At 44.6% G+C, this 25,127-nt stretch overlaps 1 protein-coding gene across 8 annotated transcripts in view; it reads left to right on the top strand.

Moving 5' to 3' along the window:
• The first annotated feature begins 2,752 nt into the window (after positions 1–2,752).
• SEMA5B (semaphorin 5B) overlaps positions 2,753–25,127 on the top strand; it is a 498,410-nt gene continuing 476,035 nt past the window's right edge. For 3 of the 8 annotated variants that reach the window (XM_067473381.1, XM_067473388.1, XM_067473383.1), the window contains exon 1: positions 2,754–3,586. The gene's annotated coding sequence lies outside the window, so the exon portion shown is untranslated. Of the gene's footprint in view, positions 3,587–3,902; positions 4,012–25,127 lie in introns of those variants that run through there. The other 5 variants (XM_067473371.1, XM_067473376.1, XM_067473362.1 and 2 more) reach the window with 3 other exon arrangements.

Raw genomic sequence — 25,127 nt, forward strand, 5'->3', positions numbered from 1 at the left:
GGTACCGCTTTGGCGGTAAAAGGCAAAGAGACACTCCAAGCAATCTTGCCGGTCACACGACCAGGAGATGACAATGCAGGCTCCTCAGCTTGAAAATGGAGAAAGCACCTCCCCAGAGACAGATATGAGCACCGCCTCCAGAAGCCGGAAATGAAAAGAGAAGCCTCTGCCTTTGCTTGTGTTTGTGTGTCTCATTGTAAAGGTAAAGGTTTCTTTAAAAAGTTTAAGTCTATTCAAGTCAGACTCGGGGGGGGGGGGGGCTGGTGTTCATCTCCATTTCTAAGCTGAAGAACCAGCGATGTCCATAGATGCCTCCAAGGTCATGTGGCTGGCATGACTGCATGGAATGCTGTCACTTTCCAGTGGAAGCGGTACCTATTGATTTACTCACATTTGATTGTTTTTGAAATGCTAGGTTGGCAGAAGCTGGGCCTAACAGTGGGAGCTCACCCCACTCCTCGATTTCAAACCACCAACCTTTCGATCAGCAAGTTCAGCAGCTCAGTGGTTTAACCCACTGTACCACTGGGGGGCTCCTGTGTCTCATTGTATATGATTGTAAAGGCCTGTGTATGTAGGTGCTGTGATCTGCTCTAAGTCCTGTAGGGGAGAAAGGCCAAATATAAATAAAGTGTATTATTACTATTCTTATTCTAGCCTGCATCTGTGGCTGACATCTTCAGATGGTTCACTCTTAACTGCCATGGCTCAATGTTCTTTTGGTGAGGCACCAACACTATTTGACAGAGAAAGCAAACTGCCTCATAAAATGGTTAGGCTTCAGCATCGTTTGGCAGAGAAGGCACTTGAACAGTCATGGCTCAATGCAATGGGATCCTAGGATGTCGTTTTACAAGGCCTTCACCTTGTAAAACTACAGTTCCCAGGATTGCATAGCATTGAACCGTGACAATGAAAGCAGTGCCAAACTGCCTTAATTCTACAGCGGGGATGCACTCAACCACTGACTCCAGGGACTTGTTTGTCTGGGTTGCTGTGAGTTTTCTGGGCTCTATAGCCATGTCCCAGAAGCATTCTCTCCTGACGTTTCACCCACATCTATGGCAGGCATCCTCAGAGGTTGTGAGGTCTGTTGGAAACTAGGAAAATGGGGTTTATATGTCTGTGGAATAATGTCCAGGGTGGGAGAAAGAACTCGTCTGCTTGAATTTTGCAATTGATCGCCTTGATTAGCACTGAATAATCTTGCAGCTTCAAGGTTGGGCTTCTTACTTCCTGGGGGAATCCTTTGTTGGGTGATGTTAACTGGTCTTGATTGTTTCTTGCAGAAAGGCTACAGATCTTAGGGTTGGAAGGCAGTCCATCCAGTTGATTCTCAACCTCTGAGGATGCCTGCCCTAGATGTGGGCGAAACGTCAGGAGAGAATGCTTCTGGGACACGGCCATACAGCCCAAATAGAAGCATTCTCTCCTGATTTTTGCCCACATCTAGAGCAGGCATCCTCAAAGATTGATCCTCAGCCTCTGAGAATGTCTGTCATAGATGAGGATGAAAAGTCAGGAGAGAATGCTTCTGGGACATGTCCATACAGGCGGGATAGAAGCATTCTCTCCTGACCTTTCGCCCACATTTAGGGCAGGCATCCTCAGAGATTGATCCTTAGACACTGAAGATGCCTGCCCTAGATGCAGGAGAGAATGCTTCTGGGACATGGCCATACAGTCCGGAAAACTCACAGCAACCCAGTGATTCTGGGCCATGGAAGTCTTCGACAAGACTTGTTGGTCCGTTTCGAAAGGCGCTCAGTGATAAAGTTTTGCTGCTGGCCGAGCGCCCCCTAGCGGGCTAGGAGGGAAAAACCAGGGTTTGCGCCTGCAATGAATGTACCGGTGGTTTCGCCGAGTGAGACTTTTCCCAAGCTCTCCCCCTGGCTCTCTCTCTCCCTTTTGGGGCTTTTCAAAAGGCAGGACCCGTCCTTGTGCTGCCTCCGGCCCAATCCCGAGCGAAGGCGGCGTTGATTCGGAGTCCTGTCGCGAGTCCCTTGCTGCCCTCTCTGGATTCCCACGCCACCCGAGAAAAGAAGGCTTGGAACCTGCGCGAGGAGGAGGAGGAGGGGGAGGAGGGGGAGGAGGCACTCCATGCGTGAAACCACAACTCTCAGGGTCCGGCAGCACTCACTCAGCCACGGCGGCAGCTCAAGGGATTCCACCGCGTCGCGGCTTCTCTCTGTGTCCACAGTGGGCAGGGTTCAAGCCAAGCGCTTCCCTTCTTCTCTTCCTCCCAAGGGTTGTGTTGGCAAAGGCGCGCCTTCTCCCTCGCCCCGCGTGGAAAGGAAGCACCACACAACCAAGCCTCCAGGGGCCTCGGAGGAGGACCCAATGCCTGGCTGAGCACGCCACCGCTCTGGGATGGAAACAGGGACCCCAAAAAGAAACCCCCCAAAGCAAGCAGAACAACTGGCCGAGGAAGGAACAAAAGGATTCCGGCCGACTGAAAAGGAGCTGAAAGACTCTGCCATGCTTTCTGCCAAGTAGGCGCTGCCTGGCTCTCTCCCCTTTCTCCCCAAAGCCGGAGCGCCCACGCGTGTCCCTCCATCCCGAGGCTGGTCTGTGGCCGGAGTGGAAGCTGCGCCTCCTGCGAGGTGTCTGGCTGGCACCAGGAGGGCTCCCGTTCTCTCTCTCTCTCCTTCCTTCCTTCCTTCCTTCCTTCCCTCTTTCTTTCTCCCCCCCCCCCCAACTCGGTCTCCTCCCCTGCTTTTCCTTCCTTCCTTCCTTTCCTTCCCTTCTTACTCCCCTTCCTTCTTCCTTCCTTCCTTTCCTTCCCGTCTTTTATTCTTTTCTTTAGTTTTCTTTCCTTTCTCTTCCTTCGTTGCTTCCTTCCTTTCCTCCCCTTCTCTTCCTTTCTATCTTCCCTCATTCCTTCCTTCCTTCCCTTCCTCCTTTCCTTCTCATCTCTTCCTTTCTACCTTCTTTCCCTTCTCTTCCTTTCCTTCTTGCCTTCCTTTCAGTCCTTCCTTCCCTTCCTCCTCTCCCTTCTTCCCTTCCCTTCTCATACTTTCTACCTTCCTTCCCTTCCTTTCCTCCTTCCCTTCCTTCCCTCCCTTCTTTCCTTTCCTTCTTTTCCTTTCTACCTTCCTTCCTTTCCTTCCCTCATTCCTTCCCTCCCTTCCTTCCCTCTTTCCTTTCCTTGCCTTTCCTTTGCCTTCCTTCCTTCCTTCCTTCCTTCCTTCTTTTCCCTCCTCCTTCCTGGCTCTCCTCCCCTCCGGATGAAGAAGGCGAGGAAGAAAAGGGGGCTGGGGCGTTTCTGATAGGGCGGCGGGGAGGGAAAGAGGGCGAGGAGGGGAGAAGAGGGAAAAGAAGGAGGGAAACCAGGAGGAGGAGGAGTGACTCCGGACCCAAGTGGGCGCCAGGCGCTCCTCCTGCTCCTGCTCCTGCCTCTGCTACAAGCGGCTCCTGGGATCACTGGGTGTGGGGGCGCTTTCGGCGAGGCTTTCTCCTTCTTTCCTCCCCTCCTCCTTGGGCTTCTCTTGACATCCTTGGCGAGCCCCTCTCTCCTTTCGGATAATCCTCCTTCCAGCGCGTGTGAACGCTTTGCAACCCGCCCGCGGATTCCGCCAAGATGGGGGTAAGTCCGAAAGGCGCCGGAGCCTTTCTGCTTTTCTCTCCCTCTTTAGAAAAGTTGCAAAGTTTGGGAACTTGGGTTTTGGGGGGTTGGAGGAGGAGGAGGAAGGCAAGGCTGGCTCTGCCTTGAGCGGGAGGCGCGAAGGAAGGGGCTTTTGTTGGCGCTTGCAAGAGGGGCTGAGAGGAAGGAGGAGGAAAGAAAGGTCCGCTTTCCCCTTCCTCACCCTGTCTTTTGGAGGGTTCATGCCCTCCTCCTTTCCACTACCCTATCCTCTTCAGGTTGGTGTGTTTTGGGGGAATTTGGGGAGACAAAGGTGGGTCGAAACTCCATCCAGAAGCCTGGGAGGTTTGTGGTCCCAGTTTCCATCTCCCCGCCTTGGATCCCTGGTTCTGTTCTTGTCTTAAGGAGCAATTGGAGGGAAGCGAAAGGTATTGGTATTTCTCCCTCTTTCCCTTCTCCATTCTCCCTCTCTTTTTGTTCCGATGGGAAGTAATGTGCCTTTGTGGTCGGGGTGGCCTATTCACTTTCTGCTCACGTCCTGATGGAGATCAAAAGCGGAGGGGAGAGAGAGGGGAGAGGGGAGAAGAAGAAGAAGAAGAAGAGGAAGGCGCTTGCTTGCTTGCTTGACTGCTTGCCTGCCTCTCTGGTTGCAAGCATTGGGGGGAACCCAGAGGGGAGAGGAAAGAGATGGAGAGATAGAGAGAGGGGCAAAGAAAGAAAGGAAGGAAGAAAAAGCACCACTTCCAGGCCAGACCCGCGCCTCTCTTCTCTGCCTTATCAGGAGACAAGGTGCACAAAGAAAAGTTCCCCTTTTCCAGCTCTTCTTCTTTCCTTCCACTTGCTGCATTGTTGGGTCGCTTTGTGTAGGTCTCTCTTCATAACAAGTGTCTGAGAAAAGAGCCTGGCAGTGTTTTGGTTCCAGGGCTGCAGCAAAACACATTGCTCTCGCTCTCTTCCCCAGATTTGGAGGGCTAGGGGGAAAGACTGGGGGAAAGGGAGGTCCATGGATTGAATGGCCAACTCCTGCGTTGCTGTGAGTTTTCCACGCTGTATGGCCATGTTCCAGAAGCATTCTCTCCTGACGTTTCGCCCACATCTATTTCAGGCATCCTCAGTTTTGTGGGGTCTGTTGGAAACTAGGCAAGTGGGGTTTATATATCTATGGAATGTCCAGGATGGGAGAAAGAACTCTTGTCAGTGTTGTTGTGAGTTTTCCATCCATGTTCCAGAAGCAATCTCTCCTGACACTTCGCCCACATCTTTTTCAGGCACCCTCAGTTTTGTGGGGTCTGTTGGAAACTAGGCAAGTGAGGTTTATATATCTATGGAATGTCCAAGGTGGGGGGAAGAACTCATGTCTGTGTTGTTGTGAGTTTTCCCAGCTGTTCGGCTATGTTCCAGGAGCATTCTCTCCTGACGTTTTGCCCACATCTATTTCGGGCATCCTCAGAGGTTTTGTGAGGTATGTTGGAAACTAGGCAAGTGAGGTTTATGTATCTGTGGAATGTCCAGAGGGGGAATAAGTTTTCCGGGCTGTGTTGCCATGTTCCAGAAGCATTCTCTCCTGACATTTTGCCCACATCTATTTCAGGCATACTCAGAGGTTTGGCCATGTTGCAGAAGCATTCTCCCCTGATGTTTCACCTGCATCTCTGGCACGCACCCTCAGAGGTTGTGATATATAACCCCCCATTTTCCTAGTTTCCAACAGACTTTACTAAACCTCTGAGGATGCCTGCCATAGATTTGGGCGAAACATCAGGAGAGAATGCTTCAGGAACATGGCCATACAGCTTGGAAAACTCACAGCAACCCAGTGATTCCGGCCATGAAAGCCTTTGACAGTACAACTCTTTCTGCTTGGGGCAGGTGTGAGTGTTGCAATTGGCCACATTGACTAGCATTGAATAGCCTTGCAGCTTCAAAGCTTGGCTGCTTCCTGCCCGGGGGAATCATTTGTTGGGAGGTGATTAGCTGGCCCTGATTGATTCTCGCCTGGAATTCCCTTGCTATTTGAGTCTTGCTCATTATTTACTGTCCTGATTTTAGAGTTTTAGAGAAAACCGTTCCTGCTTTCCCCCCCTGCCTTCAGTTTCAGAGCATGTGGCATATTTCAGCATTCGATTTCTCCTTAATGTACTTTCTTTGAGGGTGAAATCAGACCTCTCTGCTCCAAATAATTATGCTTATTCCTCACCTTTTGAAAATATTCTTCCCTCCAGTTCTACTTTTAAATAGACACCCCTCTCTCTCACTTTCACCGCACGAAATGTATTGAGCTGCAGGCAGAAAATCTATTTGAGTGAGCCTGAAGTTTGTGCAGAGGGTATGATGGCAGAGACTCTCTCCCTAAGGTCTGGTTAGAGAATTGAGTTGAGGAAGAGCATTTTTTTTTGTAAGAGAAGGGCTAGAGTGGGTTGTTGGGAGTTTTCCAAGCTGTATGGCCATGTTCCAGAAGCATTCTCTCCTGACGTTTTGCCTGCATCTACGACAGGCATCCTCAGAGGTCATGAGGTCTGTTGGAAACTAGGCAAGTGAGGTTTATATATCTGTGGAAAGTCCAGGGTGGGAGAAAGAACTCTTGTCTGCTTGAGGCAAGTGTGAATGTTGCAATTGGCCACCTTGATTAGCACTGAATAGCCTTGCAGCTTCAAGGTCTGGCTTCCAATTGCCTGGGGGAATCCTTTGTTGGGAGGTGTTAACTGGCCCTGATAGTTTTCAGTTGATGAGATGCGGCTGCTGACATTGTTCTGCAAGACTTGCTTTCCTGTCTGGCCTGTGAGGCAACATCAACAAAAAAGAATATTCCGCTCGCAAGTTGCAGAGAGAGAAAGTGAGGTGGGTGGTGGGGAACTTTGCTGGTATTTAAGTAAAATTATTCAGGGTTTTAAAATAGCTGCTGCTTTTTGCTTGAATCGTGCATGCGTGCGTGCGCGTCGTTCCTTCTGACTAAAACTTTTCCCTCCTCTTTCAGATTGGCTTGTATGATTAATAGGCTCTGCAGTGTGAAATGGATTGCTTGGAAGGGGCATGTTTAGCCTCCAAGCCTGCTTTGGGAAGAGGAGGGAAGGGAGAAGGTTAGAACAGCCTGGGTATGTTGGTGAGTCACGATCCTAAGGAATTCTTCCTGCTTTGAGTAAGATCTAGGAAGATAAGTGTCGTATTGGCCACGACAGTTGTTTCTCCATCCCACACAGTTGTGTTCAGAAGTGACAGTTTCTCCTGGTTTGTATAACGCTCCGTTTTGTTAAGGGGTTGCCCTTTATTCTAAAATGTGACAGCAGATCTAGAACATGGTATCTCCTAGTTCAAAAACATGCTTCTGTGTCATCAAGTAACTCCATATGGACTATATCTTTTGATTTTTCTATTCCAAGCCATTTCTTTTTATGCGTTTGTGTATTTAATCCTTGCTACAAATAATTTCTGAACCCCCTGGTGGCACAGTGGATTAAACCGCTGAGCTGGTGAACTTGCTGACTAAAAGGTCAGCGGTTTGAATCCAGGGAGTGGGGTGAGCTTCCACTGTTAGTCCCAGCTTCTGCCAACCTAGCAGTTTGAAAACATGCAAATGTGAGTAGATCAATAGGTACCGCTTCTGCAGGAAGGTAACGCCGCTCCATTCAGTCATGCTGGCCACATGACCTTGGAGGTGTCTATGGACAACGCCAGCTCTTTGGCTTAGAAATGGAGATGAGCACCACCCCCCGGTCTCGGACACAACTAGAATTAATGTCAGATTAATTAATGTTACCTTTACCTTACAAGTCATTTCTTGTACATTCAATGGGTGTTCTGGCGATATCAATAGCTTCCATATATAGGAAACCTGATGATTGTACAGCAGGTTTGTGTCACTTTACCCAAATAGGATGAGAATCTTTCTGTATGCTTTTTCTTAGTCTCTCTCTCTCCTCCTTTTTTAAAAACACTCTTAGAACTGTCTGTCACTATGGCTGAAAGGACATAAGGCTGGGAGACTCGAAGCGAGTTTTCTCTTTTGATGTTTATAGCACTGATGTGTGTGGGTGCTCTAAATGTTAACTGGGAGTGAAACTACCTTCTGGCATACAGTTGTTTATCCACCCATCCATTAGCTGAGAGTGTAGTGTGCCTTGGCGGTTTTTCTTCCTTGTGTTTGTATTTTTGGACAAGAGTCCTCAGTGCAATGGGTTAAACCCTTATGCCAGCAGGACTGCTGACCGACAGGTCAGTGGTTCAAATCAGGGAAGAACGGGTTGAGCTTCCTCTGTTAGCTTCAGCTCCCCAGGAGAGGACATAAGACAAGCCCCCGACAAGGATGGTAAAACATGAAACATCCGGGCATCCCCTGGGCAATGTCTCTGCAGACAGTCAATTCTCTCACACCAGAAGTGACTTGCAATTTTGCAAGTTGTTTCTGACATGAAAAAAAAATAATATCCCATATTTTCTTTTTCTTGATTGTTGTTTTTGTTAAGGGGACCTTTCACTTGTGAGATTGATTGTAGTTAGTCAGATTCTGAGGAAATTTGAACAGTTCTTGGTTGTTTTGATGTGAAAGGAATATTTATTTATTTATTGTGTCAGAAGTGAATTGAGGGTACAGTTACAATGTATTTAGAAACACAAACAAAGTAAAAAAAACAACCCTTGGCATTATATTAAATGTCTTTTGACCAGAAGCTGGCCACTTGGAGTGCCTCTGATATCGCTGTGAGAAGGTCCTTCATTGTGCATTGTAGTAGGTGGGGAAAGAACAAGGATAAACAACGAAATAACTTTATTCCAGTATATCCTATATTGTGATGCTCAAACTCTTGGGGTGCACAGCATGTGTTAACATTAGCAGGTAGAGAAAGTCTTCTAGTAGGAAAGCTAGTGCAGTATGCTATCTACTCTTGTTTTCAGGTCAGAAAGCAAAGCATGGGGCACATATGTCATAAGATTTGAAACAGGTGTTCCTGTGAATATAAACTCTTAATGAAAGTGGTTGGCAAGTTGTGGTCCCTCCTGATGAAGTTGTTTTGTTTTGAGCTACAGCTCCCACCACTTCCACCCAACGTGATCATTGCTCAGGGAGTGTAAGAGTTGTACTTCAAAACATCTAGAGCAGTGGCGCTCAACCTGTGAGTCCCCAAATATTTTGGCCTTCAATTCCCAGAAATCCGAACAGCTGCTAAACTGGCTGGGATTTCTAGGAGTTGTAGGCCGAAATACCTGTGGACCCACAGGTTGAGAACCACTGCTGTAGAGAGCCAGAGGTTAAGTTGCTCCATCTCATGGTAAGTGACAAAGCTTCATTTTTGACACAGGTCTACATGGAGTTACTGTAAGATGTGCAGAGGGGAGCTCTGCTCTCAGCGATCCAGATGGCTGTGGAAAGTCATATCAAAGCTTGCTGTTTGGCAGAGGCTGTAGGTTTTGGTGAGGGAAAGTTTATTTCCAGAAATATTGATCAAGGGTGTGTGTGAGAGAGGATGGGGTTGTGGCAACGTGACCAAAATGGTTTTGCTGCATGGCCAAAAGCTACAGGTAACAGTCTCTACCAGAAGCTTGACTTAGTATGTATCATGACTAATTATTTTTAAATTAACTGCTATGAGGGCTAGCCTTGCCATTAAGCAGAGTGAGGCAGATTTGGGTTGTCTTAAAAGTGCAGTTGTCTTTCTATTGGGGATGCTGCATCTCCCCCTGTCCCAGCTTCTATGTACAAGAAGACCTTGGGCACATTGACTTGGTGAGATACAGGTTGGCATTTGTTGTTTTGGCTGACTCACTGTTATATCTTGGGCTGACCTTGTGGTTTTCTTCTGGACTGTGGAGAGCTCTGTAGTTTTCATTGCATTGTTTATTCAAAAGGAATGTTTTCATGTACAGCTGTGGTTTCCAGCTTTTTTTTTTTTTTTTGACCAGGGACCACTCTCCAACATTAGTACCAAAAGGGTTACGAATCAGTTTTTGGTCAACTTTAGATTTGGTTTGGTTAATTGGAGTGCTGATTCAGGAAATTGCATTGGATAGACCACATCAAATCTAGTTTCTGATACAGAACATATGCTATCCAGCAGTCGCCATCTGTTCGGCCACAGAAAACCATATTTAATAATGTAGGTATTCCAAAATCCATAATAATAATAATAATAATAATAATAATAATAATAATAAATCGAAAACACTTCTGGTTCCAAGCATTTCAGATAAGGAATAACCTATTCAGGCATGGTGAATCCTGACCATTTTCAAAGCATTTAACTCAGAAAGGCCCAGGGATGACAATATATATTTCTGTATGTTTAAGTAATGTGGGAGTCCCTGGTGGTGTAGTAGGTTAAACCACTGAGCTACTGAACTTGCTGACTGAAAAATTGGTGGTTTGAATCCGCGGAACAGGGCAAGCTCCCGCTGTTAGCTCCAGCTTCTGCCAACCTAGCAGTTCGAAAACATGCAAGTGTGAGTAGATCAATAGGTACCTTTTTGGTGGGAAGTTGCTCCATGCAATCATTCTGGCCACATGACCTTGGAAGTGTCTATGGACAACACCGGCTCTTTGGCTTCGAAATGGAGATGAGCACCGCCCCCCAGAGTCGACACAACTAGACTTAATGTCAAGTGGAAACTTTTACGTTTACCTTTTTTTACAATGTAAGAGGCTATTTGGATCCAGAATAGGTCTTCACAGTCATTTACAGTCTCATCTCTGAGACTTTACCTCTGAAAGATGATCATATCTGGCTACGAGCAATTGTCCATGGCATAAGTGCTACAGTGTCCTGTGGGGGCATTATTCCAGGCAGAAGTGTGCCAAACCATAGGATCTTGAAAGGTAGACGTCCTTTTTTAAATTCCTATTCAAACATAATTTCCTAAAGTTAAAAATGAAATCTGAAACTGATTACCATAGTGTGAAAAGGGGAGGACTTTGGTTTCCAAGAATAGTAATTGATTTTTTTTTTAAAAAAAGAATAGCAACCCTTTGTAATTAAGCTTTAGCCATGACTCTATAGAGCAGGCATGGGCAAACTTCGGCCCTCCAGGTGTTTTGGACTTCAACTCCCACAATTCCAAACAGCTGGTAGGCTCTATAGAGGGTCATAGATTCGAATTATGATCTTTGATGTAACAGATCTGTTAGGAGGTTATGACAATTTAGTGTGAACGCATTTCACTCAAAATATACACAGGTTGAGAAAAGTTTTCCTGGGAATCTATCTTGGCTGTTGACTTTGCCTGGCAAAAGGGGGCAGCATCAAACAGCGCCTTGACAGCTTCTCGGTGCATTTGTCTCTGTGTGCATCTTTGTATTAAAACATTGACTGAGATACGGTGTTTTTTCCATTAGCTTACGATTTTCAGGTGATCTACCCTGGGTAATGTTTTAAAAAAATTAATTAATACTGCTTATCTTGAGTAAATATTTTATAATGAAGGGATTCATTTTGTTCTGTAATAGTAATGTTGCTTCTGATTAAAAGTAAGTTTTCTTATGCTAAATTATTTTACAGCAAGTTTAGACTTGTCATGAATGTATTTGAATTCAAATTAATAATACCCGTGGTTTCTAGCCTGTTTTAAATTACAAATAGATCTGATTATTTGCAGTATTAATCAAAGAAAGATGTAGCGTGGCTCCTCTTTGGTGCTTCTCTATTTGTATTTAAGACATAGTAGATTTCAGAAGGATATGATCAAAATCCTGTAACAGCTTACTTGAGAACAAGAATGTAAAGAGCACTTGCAAATGTTTTTGATCTCAATTTGAAAAATGATTTCAATATATTGAGACACTTTCGTATAGAAATTGCAACTTGAGAAACTGCAAGTAGTTTCTGGTGTGAGAGAATTGGCCATCTGCAAGGACGTTGCCCAGGGAACGCCCAGATACTTTACCATCCTGTGGGAGGCTGGAGCTGACAGACAGAAAATTGCATTGGATAGATCACATCAGCTCTAGTTTCTGATACAGAACATGTGCCATCAAGTAGTCGCTATCTGCTCGCTCACAGAAAACCATATTTAATAATCTAGACCTGATGTGGTAGTAGTAATCTTTCATGTGTGTAGTCAGCTTCTCCCCTCCCGACATCCCGTTGCCTTGGCGCTATAAGAGGGTTTCGCGAGACCAATTACTCGAGGTAATGGTGTAGTAATGCTGAGGCTGCGGGCCATATTTCCATTCTTGCAGACCACAGGTGGTCCACGGACCACAAGTTGGGAACCACTGATATACAGGCTGAACTTCTCTTATTCAATACTCCAAACTTCTCCACATGCGTGGCTGGGAAAGCTCCTTTGCTTTTGGATAGTTCGATGTACACAACATTTGTTTTGTTCACAGAATGATTAAAATCTTGTGTATAAGATTACCTACCGACTACATTTATAAGATGTACATTAAACATAAATTAAGTTCCATCTCAAAGAAATTTAATTGTGTACACATATGCAAATACAGGTATTCCAAAATCCAAAAAAAGGACAGGAGCTCATCCAGCTTTCCAGATTTGAACCGCCAACCTTTCGTTCAGCAGTCCTACCAGCACAAGAGTTTAACCCATTGTGCCATTGGGGTCTCCTTGTAGAAATGGTGAACTGACATGATAATTTTTATGTTTTGAGGTGTTTTTGTGGAAATTATATTTTAGTAAATACAACTTTTTTGCACAGAGGGTGTGAGTTCCCACAAAGTACATTGTTTTTGCACAAAATAAATGTTCAGGAAAAGCCTCAAAGTTTGAAATTTCTTTATTTTCAACAGTTCAACAAAACTTTGTTCTTCCACATAAGAATGAATTAAATGAAGTCCCCTACCTGGGAATTAGTTATTTGAAATGAGTGGAATGCATTTCTGAGCAAGTGTGCCATAAGAGAGCTGGTAAACTGATTTAAATCCAGAGATACCTCTGGCTAAAGTGCTTGGTGGATTACTTTACAAGTTTGCAAAATTAAGCTGTCAATTTGGCTAGTTCATAAAATGTCTTCCACATAATTCTCATTGCTCCTCTTCACATTAGAAAGAGAAATGAACATTTTGTTCTTTTGCCCTTAGCTTCTTTTCAGAACTCATTTAATTTCAGCCTTGTAGAATGTTATTGATTAGGCACACAGTTTTCCTCTCCTACCTTCTGCTAAAGTGCTTTAAAATGTTTTAACTCCCTTTGTACCAATAAGGTTGAATTATAAAGTGGGGAAAATCTATCCTTATTTCACAAACAGCATACTTCTTAAATATGTAATGCAAACAGATCTATAGTGGTCTGTTCTACAAACTAGTTGAAACCTACAAACAAATTGAAATTGTGAAATTGAATGTATTTACAAAGAGAAGACGGAAATGCTCTCTCCCAGATGCATTGGTATCTTGGACACTGAACTCTATCAAATTTGGATTTCCCCCCTAGAGCAAGACTCAGTAAATCCCATTCACTTCCCTAACCTAAAAGCATTTCTCTAACACTGTATTTATTTCCAGATTCTTTCAACTAGTTCTCTAAAGTGCTCTAAAATCAGGGAACAAAGCTGCATTTATTCCACCCATCTCTTCATAAACATACAATGAAGACTGAAATGTAATAAAAATCTGCATTTCCCCCCTTTTATTTGTAACAAAGGACTTCACAAGATAATATTTCTCTTTTAGGATTACTTTTATGTATTTTAGGTATGTGTAATTGTACTATCAAAAAAGTAATTGACCTATTTCACACTGTATAGGCATACCTCAATGCACAAAGCCTCTTGACAAAGAAACTGTTTTAACAGCTCCCCTTCCCCCCTCATCCTAAGTGTAGCTGGATGTTTTTTTCTTAGCAGCTTTGGCATTGAGAGGATGGTGGATAGAGAAACATTCAGTTACATTCAGTTGTAAACGTGTGTCTACGATAAACAATGCAGTAAAGCTTCAGCTGAGAAAGAAGGATTCTGCTAAAATCAATCATACTCTAGCCATATGTGCCTACTTTCAACTGCCAAGGTAAACAGCAGCTGCCACCAGAATTCCTCACTGAGCATTCATGAATAGCATAACAAGAAGAAACAATAAACCTGTATATTCTTAGTCCACAAAATGGAAAACATTAGAAAGTGGATTCTGATGAAAGAAAAGAGGCATGGATACATTTTGGAAGAACTGTGGTTCTCAACCTGTGGGTCTCCAGATGTTTTGCCCTTCAACTCCCAGAAATCCTAACAGCTGGTTAACTTGCTGGGATTTCGAGGAGTTGTAGGCCAAAACATCTGGGAATCCACAGGTTGAGAACCACTGTGTTTGCTTGCCTAATCTGATTGTTTAATTTGCATGTGCACAATGTTTAGTTCTGATTATTAAATTTGCTGAAACATGTTGAACTCTTCTTTTTGGTAGAATAGGAACCCATTCCTATTATTCTTATGGACGGATCTACACTGACCCCTTATCCTGAGGTTGATCTGGTGTGATGTATGGCACGGCTTCCTCAGCTAAAACGTGCGGGGGGGGGGGGGGTGACCACTCAGCATTGAGAAACAGTCATCCATACCATCTCCACTTGTTCTGGTGGTGGTGGTATCTGGGCGTGATGTGGATCTTGTTAGTTGATCATCACCTGGAGTGGCATTTGCCAGGGTGCCAATCGCCTCCTTTCTCCAGCCGATATCACTCCAGGCAGTGAATGACTGTCAGGGCCCATATCATGCCTAGCAACCACTGCAAGAAAGAGAACGGGAGGGCACAATGAATGCCATCCTGTGTCCCCAGACTGCTGAGCCCAGCAAACACGGGCTGGTTGTCTAAGCAATTGTAGCCGCTTCCATCTTGGATCCAGCCCAACTGTTTACATGGGGTCAAAGTTACAGGTTGCCCCGAATTTTGGGCCTTCAATCAGCAGCTTTGCCCCTTTTAGACCAGATCAGCTCTGTGCATAGTTTAACTGCCATGGAACAGATTTGGGTGATCTTTGTGCTAAGTGGTTAGTTAAGATGTGCCCTAAGTTATACCAGTTTCTCATACTAAATTTTCTTTTAAGAAGTAATGCCCACAAACTCGGCTGTTTCATTCACTGAGGTGTACATGCAATAGGTCTCGGCGAACTGTGTTGATTATTTTTAGTTTTAGTTTGGATTACAGCTGGAAGTGATGGAAACTCAGTCTGTCATTCTGTAATATTTATTCTGCCTGACCGACACAGGTTTAAGCACATTGGCGATGCCTTAGTTTAATCTCAGAGGAATATTGAGAGATGTACCTGGACCGTAGCCAGACACTGTTCCCAATCAAGGGAAGATCAGAATTAGATCTAAACAGAGCTTTTTCTAACATTCAGCAACTTCCTTTTGTATCATTCAAAACTGTATGTTAAATCCTAGTATTTGTAGCCTAGTAAGGGAAAATTTAACAGTGATGATGTTGACTATGGTGTAGTGATAATACTAATTAATTCTTTGAGGGAACAAATATTCAACTTATGTGCTATAAGATAATGTGGATTTCCTGCTCTCCTTAACAAATGTTGTATACAGCTTGTAGACAGTCAAAAGGCTTGTTGTTCTGTAGACTGATACTACTAATACTAGTATGTGCATTTCACTGTGCCCAGAGAGCTGCATATCAGATACATAGTCCTTTGCTTGATACTGTCATTTGTCTCCTATGAGCAATTTCACTTACAAACGCCTTTCAGAGAATATAGAATCATAGAATCAAAGAGTTGGAAGAGACCTTGTGGGCCATCCAGTCCAACCCCCTGCCAAGAAGCAGGAATATTGCATTCAAATCACCCCTGGCAGATGGCCATCTAGCCTCTGTTTAAAAGCTTCCAAAGAAGGAGCCTCCACCACACTCCGGGGCAGAGAGTTCCACTGCTGAACGGCTCTCACAGTCAGGAAGTTCTTCCTCATGTTCAGATGGTATCTCCTTTCTTGTAGTTTGAAGCCATTGTTTTGCGTCCTAGTTTCCAGGGAAGCAGAAAACAAGCTTGCTCCCTTGTCCCTGTGGCTTCCTCTCACATATTTATACATAGCTATCATATCTCCTCTCAGCCTTCTCTTCTTCAGGCTAAACATGCCCAGCTCCTTAAGCCACTCCTCATAGGGCTTGTTCTCCAGACCCTTGATCATTTTAGTCACCCTCCTCTGGACACATTCCAGCTTGTCAATATCATTTGCAGTTCTTATCGTTTCCATGTTTGTACTATAAACTGTCAGTTGCTGATCATTCATTTATAGAGTTTGTTTCCAAAAGATACCAAATCCCCCCAAAATTGAAAATGAGTTACAGGTAGTAGAACATTATTGGCTAGGAATAGACTATTATGCACAAATCAAAACTATCAAATCACTTTACTGTACTCTTTTTTACCCTATTTTCCTACTTTTCTATCTTCTTCAAATATATTCCCCCTCTTTCCATGTAATTATCTAAAAGGTTAATAAAAGATTATAAAAAAAGTATCAAATCACTTTAATACAAGGCTCAGAAAATTGCATTTTATAGCAAAAAAAAAATGCATGTAATCAACACTTTTTTTCCGATTCCCATAAAATCTGTTCAGATGGATTTGGTCCCTTTTGGAAACAACTCCACTTTTAATGGACTTTTCTGTTTTTTCCATGGAGTGGGATGTTTCTGTGATTCTTTTTCTTTTTGACACCTCAAAAAAGCATCTTCACTACTACATAAGTGCTTCACATGTATAAATACTATGTCATTGAACCAGTTAGCCTTGGTATCCGTGAGGAAGAGATGGATATTCAGGTTTCCAAGCTGCTTCAAATAATAAAATCAAATGTTCACCTCTTCTAGCACTGCTAGGTCTGACATTTGTCTTCCTGCCTGGAGTCTCAGAGAATCAGAATAATTGCTTCGGGTTTCAGCCAGTGGCCAGAGACTTGGCAACTCCACTTCCAACACAGACATGGCTCATTTTCTGGGCAAGGGAGATATGAAGCACTTCTTTTCACTATGGCTCTATGGTTTTTTCTAGGTAAGACTGAGCCTGGGTCCTATCCATAAACAATGAATTAAGTCAAACGTCATCTTGCTTCCCACAGTAAGCAGCTATTTGCCTCTGGAAAGGCTATATACTGTATAAGGCTCAAATGTAGTAGTATTCCTATATAATTGTTGAGAGCTATGTTCCCATTTCTGTATTGCAACAAAACATTTGAAGTCCTCCCGATCTTGTATTTAACTATTAATCTCTGCATTTGTTTTTCATATTTATGACATTGTAACACCCATGGCAATATGCAGGAAATAAAACAATTCTCCCAGCAATCTGTATTCCCATGAATGCTGGCAGTAGATTACTTTCTCACCAAATTCCATATGTTGCATCAGTCCCAGTATGTTTTCATTTAATCTTCTCCTGATGCAGATATAGTTTATCCTTCCACAGAGTTGTGTGATTTTCTCTTATTTTGCATGAAACATGGGGGAGAAAATAGGACAACAGTGCTGTTTTCTTGTTGTATGAAAAAAAACAGCTTACTATTAATGATTTTGGAAGCACCTTAGCTTGGTTTATATTGTTGTTGTTATTACATTGCTGTTAATTGTATATTTATGTTTTGATATGGGCGCCATGGGGTGCCACTTTGTTAGCCGTCCTGAGTCCCTCTATGGAGGTTGAAAAAGGATCGGATATAAAAGCCCTAAATCTGTATCTATATCTATAATAAAAGTCAAAACTTGTATGCGGAGGACAAAAGTGTGGCGGTGTATGTGCTCTCTTTCTGATTGGCTGCCACTGTGGTCTCTGATTGGCCAGCCTGAAAGTTCAAAGATTCCGATTGGCTGGGCAGCGGTGCTATTTGCATATGGTCTCTGATTGGCCAGCTTCAAGAGGAGCCCCTGGTGGAGAAAAGAGTTCATGACAGAAACGGAGTCATGAGAAGGAAATTTGCATATGGTCTCTGATTGGCCAGCCTCAATTCCAAGATTCCGAGATGACAAAGAGAGGAAAGGAAAAGGCCAGAGGGAGCTGAGTCAGAAAATTACCAATACAGACCACACTTGGCACACAGAGCCTGCAAGACCGACTCGACATCCTACTGCAACCATGGATGATGGGACTTGCAGTACCATCACTCACATTCTGAGATGGCTGTTAACCTCATCCAATGACTGATCAGGACCAAACTTGTCACATAGACATCTCATGACCCACCTTATGTCCTGGTGTGGTTTGGACGAAGATGGACCATGGATTATGGGACTTGCAGTACCTTTGCTCAATTCCTGAGACCAATGCAACCCTCATCCAATTACCGATAAAGACCAAACTTGGCACACTGAGTCTCCATGATGCACTTTACATCCTGGTGCAGTTTGGAGGAGGATGCACCATGGACGATGGGACTTGCAATACCTGTACTCCCTTCCTAAGACCATTACAACTGCCAACAATGATGGATCAGGACCACAATTTACACAGAGAGTCTGCATGACCCACTCTACATCCTGGTGCGGTTAGGAAAAATTTGTCAATGAATGATGGGACTTGCAGTCACTTCACTCACTTCCTGAGACCACTGACCGATCAAGACCAAATTTGGCACACAGAGTCCCCATGACCCACTCTACATCCTGGTGCACTTTCGAGGAGGACAGACCATGGATGATGGGACTTCAAGTACCTCCACTCCCCAAGACTGCTGCAACCCTCACCTAATGTCCGATCAAGACCAAACTTGGCACACAGAGCCCCCATGACCCACTCTACATCCTGCTGCAGTTTTGGAGAGGGACGGACAATGGATGATGTGACTTCCAGTACCTTCACTCACATTCTGATACCTCTGCAAACCTCATGCAATGACTAATCAAGACCAAACTTGGCACATAGACCTCACACGACCCACTTTACGTCCTGGTGTCATTTGGAAAAAATGGAGATGGATGATGGGACTTGCAGTAACCTCACTCACTTTCTGAGACCACTGAGATCCTCGCCAATGACTAATCAAGACCAAACTTGGCACACGGAGCCCCAATGACCCACTCTACACCCTGGTGCAGTTTGGAGGACAGACCATGGATGATGGGACTTCAAGTACCTCCACGCCCTTCCCAAGATTGCTGCAACCCTCATCTAATGACCGATCAAGCCCAAACTTGGCACACACAGCCCCCATGACCCACCCTACATCCCGGTGCTGTTTGAAGGATGGACAATGGATGATGGGACTTGCAGTACATTCACTCACTTCCTGAAACCATAGTGAAACTCATTCAAAAACCAATAAATACCAAACTTGGCACATAGAGCCCCCATGGTCAACTCAACATTCTGGTGAGGTTTGGGGGAGTACAGACTATGGATGATGGGACTTCAAGTACCTCCACTCACTTCCCAAGACCTCTGCAACACTCATCTAATGACCGATCAAGTCCAAACTTGGCACACAAAACCCCCATGACCAACTCTCCATCCTGGAGCAGTTTTGGAGGAAGGTGGACCATACATTATGGGACTTGGAGTACGTTTACTCACTTACTGAAACCACTGCGACCCTAATCCAATGACTGATCAAGACCAAACTTAGCACACAGAGCCCCCATGACCCAATCTACAACTTGGTGCAGTTTGGAGGAGGACAGACCATGGATGATGGGACTTCAAGTACCTCCACTCCCTTCCCAAGATTGCTCAACCCTCATCTAATGACCAATCTAGACCAAACTTGGCACACAGGGCCCCCATGACCCACTCTACATCCTGCTGCTGTTTGGAGGAGGGTGCACGATGGATGATGGCACTTCAAGTACCTTCACTCACTTCCTGAAAACAATGCAGCCATTATCCAATGACTAATAAGGACCAAACTTGGCATACAGAACCGCCATTACCCACTTTCTCTAATAACCCGGGCAGCGCCGGGTCCCCAAGCTAGTATATAATAAAGAAGAGTGTTTGTTTGTATCGGACAGAGGAAGTGCGGCGGGAGGAATATGTGGCAGCATTCTGATTGGCTGCCGCTGTGGTGCTATTTGCATATGGTCTCTGATTGGCCAGCTTCAATAGGAGCCCCTGGTGGAGAAGAGGGTTCATGGCAGAAACGGGGCATGACAGAAGGAAATTTGCATATGGTCTCTGATTGGCCAGCCTCAAACCCAACATTCCGAGATGAGAAAGAGAGGAAAGGAAAGGCCAAAGGGGGCTGGGTCAGAACACTCCCAATACAGACAGAAATAGGCACACAGAGCCTCCATCACCCACTCGACATCCTACTGCAGTTTGGAGGACTATGAACCATGGATGATGGGACTTGCAGTACCACCACTCACATTCTGAGACCGCTGTTAACCTTATCCAATGACTGATCAGAACCAAACTTCGCACATAGACCTCTCATGACCCACTTTACATCCTGGTGTGGTTTGGCCGGGGATGGACTGTGGATTATGGGACTTGCAGTACCATTGCTCAATTCCTCAGACCACTGCAACCCTCATCCAATTACCAATAAATACCAAAGTTGGCACACTGAGTCTCCATGACACACTCTACATCCAGGTGCAGTTTGAAGGAGGATGCACCATGGGCGATGGGACTTGCAATACCTGCACTCCCTTCCTAAGATCTTTACAACTGCCAACGATGATGGATCAGGACCACAATTTACACAGAGAGCCCGCATAACTCACTCTACATCCTGGTGCGGTTTGGAAGAATTTGACAATGGATGATGGGACTTGCAGTCACTTCACTCACTTCCTGAGACCACTGAGACCCTCGCCAATGACTCATCAAGACTAAACTTGGCACATGGAGCTTCAATGACCCACTCTACATCCTGGAGCAGTTTGGAGGACGACAGACCATGGATGATGGGACTTCAAGTACCTCCACTACCCAAGACTGCTGCAAAACTCATCTAATGACCAATCAAGACCAAAATTGGCACACAGAGCCCCCATGACCCACTCTACATCCTGCTGCAGTTTTGGAGAAGGGTGGACCATGGATGATGGAACTTCCAGCACCTTCACTCACATTCTGAGACCTCTGCAAACCTCATCCAATGACGGATCAACACCAAACTTGGCACATAGACCTCTCATGACCCACTTTACGTCCTGGTGTTATTTGGAAAACTTTGGAGATGGATGATGGGACTTGCAGTACCTTTGCTCACTTCCTGAGACCACTGAGACCCTCGCCAATGACTAATCAAGACTAAACTTGCCACATGGAGCTCCAATGACCCACTCTACATCCTGCTGCAGTTTGGAGGAGGACAGACCATGGATGATGGGACTTCAAGTACCTCCACTCCCTTCCAAAGATTGCTGCAACCCTCTTCTAATGACCAATCAAGACCACACTTGGCACACAGAGCCCCCATGATCCACTCTACATCCTACTGCAATTTGAAAGGGGATGGACTTTGGATGATGGGACTTGCAATACCTTCACTCACTTACTGACACCACTGCCACCCTCATCTAATGACTGATAAAGACCAAAATTGGCACACAGAGCCCCCATGACCCACTCTATATCCTGCTGCTGTTTGTAGGAGGATGGCCCATGGATGATGGGACTTTGAAGTACCTTCACTCACTTCCTGAAAATAATGCTGCCATTATCCAAAGACCAATAAAGACCAAACTTGGCATACAGAACCGCCATTACCCACTTTCTCTAATAACCCGGGCAACGCCGGGTCCCCAAGCTAGTAAATAAATAATGGATAAACTTGCTTTTTTCTTTTTGTCTGATCTCAGCCAACCAAAACAGCACAATCTCTTTGCCTAATGTCCCTCTACATAACTTTGAATCTTCTTGTAGAGAGAAAAAGTGAGTTTGTTATTGTTCATTCATTCAGTTACTTCCGACTCTTCATGACATCATAGACCAGTCCATGCCAGAGCACCCTGTCGCCCATCACCACCCCCAGCTCCTTCAAGGTCAAGCCAGTCACTTCAAGGATACCATCCATCCATCTTGCCCTTGGTCGCCCCCTCTTCCTTTTTCCCCATTATCATTGTCTTCTCTAAGTTTTCCTGTCTTCTCATTATGTGGCTAAAGTACTTCACCTTTACTTCTAGTGAGGTGTATATATACATTCGTGTTAGGAGTGACGTAAGAAACTGCAAGTTGCTTCTGGTGTGAGAGAATTGGCCATCTGCAAGGAAGTTGCTGAGGGGATGCCCGGATGTTTGATGTTTCATCATCTATGTCCCTGTTTGGGGAGCTGGAGCTGACAGAGGGAGCTCAACCTACTCTCCCCAAGATCAATAGAGGAGGACTTTCCCATGCCAGAAAAAAAGCTGAATCAGAATTGGGAATTAGGACTGAATCTAGCATAGGAACATAAGATTAAAGAACCTGTTGATAATGGTTAACTTGAATCCATTGGTTTCTGTGCCTCGGATGGAGAGATGAACAAGCAGGAGCAGCTTCATCATGCCTAGCTAGGATCGGCAACTAATGAAAGCTTCTTCCTCTATCCAAATGCCCCTGTTGTGGACTAGGATGGAGAGAAGAGCAATAATTCCCAATGCTGTCTCCTTTTCCTTATGTGTGCAGTTTTTTAAAAAAGTTGGCAGCACAGCGGGTTAAATCACTGAGCTGCTGAACTTGCTGACTGAAAGGTTGGTGGTTCAAATCCAAGGAGTGGGGTGAGCCCCTGCTGTTGAGTCCAGCTTCTGCCAACCTAGCAGTTTGAAAACATGCAAACATTGAGTAGATCAATAGGTACCACTTCTGCAGGAAGGTAACAGCGCTCCATGCATTAATGCTGGCCACATGACCTAGGTATCTACGGCTTAGAAATGGAGACGAGCACCCCCCCCCCCAGTGTCGGACACAACTAGACTTAATGTCAGGGGAAACGTTTATCTTTACCTTAAGCCATGGGAATGAGAACTGTCAAATTAACAATTGCAACTGCTAGTATAAAGCATCATGTACTCTACATAAATCAACGATTATAACAATAATTCAATGGGGCTGCTTTAAGTACAACCAATTCTGGATTTAATCCATGTGTTCATGTAAGCTTTTCATATCAGTGGACTATGGTCATAACAGGAAAGCTAGTTCTTTCCTGATGTTTGGACAACAAGGCCCATAAACCACACTTGGCAGGGTAGTAATCAGGGATTGTGAGAAATTCCTGAAACATTTTGAAGCTACAGAATGGTTTCCCCCTAAACTTTGTTGTCTAGTAATAATCTTTTTGTGAAATAATACAGGGTTAGTCAAAATGCATAGGCCAAACATACATACAATTGTATGTATGTTTGGCCTGTGCATTTTGACTAACCCTGTATATTACCTTGTGATTCAAATCTTCATTTTCAATGAATAACTATTGTTCTTACTGTTTGGGGAGGGGGGAAAGGATTTCAGCAGCACAAAGGGTCCTAACAGCCCATGTGTGGATCACAAACTGCAGTATCATAATTTTCACGATTCTACTTTACTGTTCAGCTGTGTCTCAGAGGCACTGGTGGTACAGCTGCTCTTGCAGTTATCATTTTATCATGCCTGCTGAGATTACATGCGGGTCCATAAAATCTAGCTGGAATCCCAACTGAGTACCTGTTAATTTGTTTTCAGTCCCTCTGAGTGTATGTGTGTGTTGAGCAGGGGATGTCGACTGTGCAGAAAGCAAACTCTTGCTCCTGTAGTTTTGAGTTGATGCAAGTCTTACCTCTGGAATGTGACAAGCATCAATATTACCTCTGTCTGCAAAGTAGACATTAATATCCTGTAAATGTATTCCAGCTTGGTTTCTTGCTCCCCCCACCCCCCGTTTGTTTTCTGTAAGTGACTGTTCACTTCTTATCTTGCAAAGGTAGCTATAGCAATAGCTTGGCATTTATTATGCTTTTCTGGTTTAGATGCATTCAGTGTCTCACCTGGCTTTGAGAAGAACTGATAAGGAGTTATATGAGCTACTCATTTTGTGATTCATTGGATCACTGTGGGTAACCAGTGGTTTTCCAGATGTTGTTGAAATTACAGTTGCCATTGTCCCCAGCTACTGAGCCCCCTGTGGTGCAATGGGTTAAACCCTTGTGCTGGCAGGACTGAAGACTGACAGGCCAGAGGTTTGAATCTAGGGAGAGCGTGGATGAGCTCAATCTGTCAGCTCCAGCTCCCCATGCGGTGACATGAGAGAAACCTCCTACAAGGATGGTAAAACATCAAAACATTCCCTGGGTAACAACCTTGCAGACAGCCAATTCTTTCACACCAGAAGCGACTTGTAGTTTCTCAAGTCACTCCTGACACAGAAAAATGCAGGGGATGATAATAAGAGTGAAAGTCCAATCTCTCAAGGGCCAATTTCCCCACCCATGTTTAGACTTCTGCCTTTGTAAATTCAGCTTCCTATGTATTTGTTGCAGTTCTTTATGATTATGTATTTCCAGATCTGGAAAAGCACATGCCTCTGCTGCTGAACTTTAGATTGTTGTTTATTCATTCACTCGTTTCCGACTCTTCATGATCTCATGGATCAGCCCATGTCAGAGCTCCCTGTCAGCTGTCACCACCCCCAGCTCCTTCGGATTCAAGCCAGTCACTTTAAGGATACCATCCATCCATCTTGCCCTTAGTCAGCCCCTCTTCCTTTTCCCTCCCATTTCCCCCAGCATCATTGCCTTCTCTAAGCTTTCCTGTCTTCTCATTGTGTGGCCAAAGCACTTCATCTTTGCCTCTAATATCCTTCCCTCCAGTGAGCAGTCGGGCATTATTTCCTGGAGTATGGACTGGTTGGATCTTCTTGTGGTCCAAACTCTGGTCTTCAGTTTAATTCAGGTTCACTCAAACAACTTTGGTCAAAACAGTTGGATGTGGGGTACTTTTGTGTCACGATGCTAGGACTCTGCCATTATTCCAGCAGAAGTGAACCAAACAAACTCCCAGTTTGTGTTAAATAATGTAATTAAAACAGCACTTACTTTCTGGCAGTAAGTCAAAAACATAGAACATAAAGATAGCACTCAGCCACAGAATATAGAACAAAACTGACAACAAACACTGTTGCAGGTTCAAGATAACACCATAGTCAAAAGGTCCAGTACAGTGATCAAACTCCGAGAGTTCAATGAGCAAAGTCCAGGGATCAGGAGTCTATACCGTAGTCAAAAACCCGTCCAAAGATTCAAGGTTTCAGGGTTCCAAGAGTACAGGAGACAGGTCAGGATACCGAAAATCCACAAACCTGGGGGAAGATCAGCAGCATCTACCACCAAAATAAAACAAATACTTTTCTCCCAAAGATCAGTCCCAAGGCTAGTTCAAAAAATATCCAAAAACACCCAGCTGCAACCTATCTCTTGCATACCTCCACCCTTAATTGCCTTCATCCATGAACTCTTACTTACAGATTACTCAACCCTTTAGAACTAAGACTTACATTAACCAACCGTTAGGCCTGCCACCACCAACCACCATCAACTGCAGAGTATGACACACGACATTTTGCTATGTCCTGTGTGCGCACGCTTTTCTAAACCCTGAAATGCTTAACAGAAGTTGGGAAATCGCTTTTACAAATGGTTTGGATGGTTCTTGGTATCTATAAAACTGAGTGATATATTACTACATTTAAGCATTCAGGCTCATAA

Source organism: Anolis sagrei, chromosome 1 (genome assembly GCF_037176765.1).
Source record: "Anolis sagrei isolate rAnoSag1 chromosome 1, rAnoSag1.mat, whole genome shotgun sequence".
Taxonomy (NCBI): Eukaryota; Metazoa; Chordata; class Lepidosauria; order Squamata; family Dactyloidae; genus Anolis; species Anolis sagrei.